Genomic DNA, 814 nt, shown 5'->3' with positions numbered 1-814 from the left:
TTTGTGCTCGAGCTCAACCGGTAGATGACATGCTTTTCCGTAGACTAATTGGAACGGTGTCATACCAATCGGCGTTTTGAAGGCCGTTCGGTAAGCCCATACCGCATCGTCTAGCTTCTATGACCAATCCTTGCTTGATTTAGCGACGGTTTTCTCCAAAATGGACTTGATCTCCTGTTAGAAATCTCCATCTGTCCACTAGTCTGAGGATGATATGGAGTAGCAATCCGATGATGAACCCCGTATTTCTTCAGTAGTGTCTCGATGATCCGGTTGACAAAATATGTGCCACCATCGCTAATCACAACACGAGGAACACCAAAACGTGGAAAAATAATCTGTCTAAATAGCCTAACCACAGTCTTAGCATCATTCCTCGCGCTAGCCAAAACCTCTACCCACTTAGTCACGTAATCAACTGCAACTAAGATGTACACGTTCCCTAAAGACGATGGAAAAGGTCCCATAAATTCTATGCCCCAAACATCAAAAGGTTCCACTTCTAGAATAAAATTTTGAGGCGTTTCATGGCGTCTAGAAATGTTACCTGTGCGCTGGCAAGAATCACATGAGGTGACGTACCTATGGACATCCTTTAACATTGTAGGCCAATAGAATCCCGCTTGTAGAATCTTCGTTGCAGTCTTCAAAGCGGCGAAATGACCTGCATAATCAGAAGAGTGGCAATGGAAAATTACCTGTTGCACCTCTTCCTCGGGAATGCATCGTCGGAACATCCCATCGGTACCGCGCTAGAACAAGAACGGGTCGTCCCAAAAATAATCCCGTACGTCATGGAGGAACTTCTTCCTTC

Source organism: Tarenaya hassleriana, unplaced genomic scaffold (assembly GCF_000463585.1).
Source record: "Tarenaya hassleriana unplaced genomic scaffold, ASM46358v1 Cleome71, whole genome shotgun sequence".
In the NCBI taxonomy this organism is placed as follows: domain Eukaryota; kingdom Viridiplantae; phylum Streptophyta; class Magnoliopsida; order Brassicales; family Cleomaceae; genus Tarenaya; species Tarenaya hassleriana.
Note: the sequence above shows the minus strand (reverse complement) of the source record.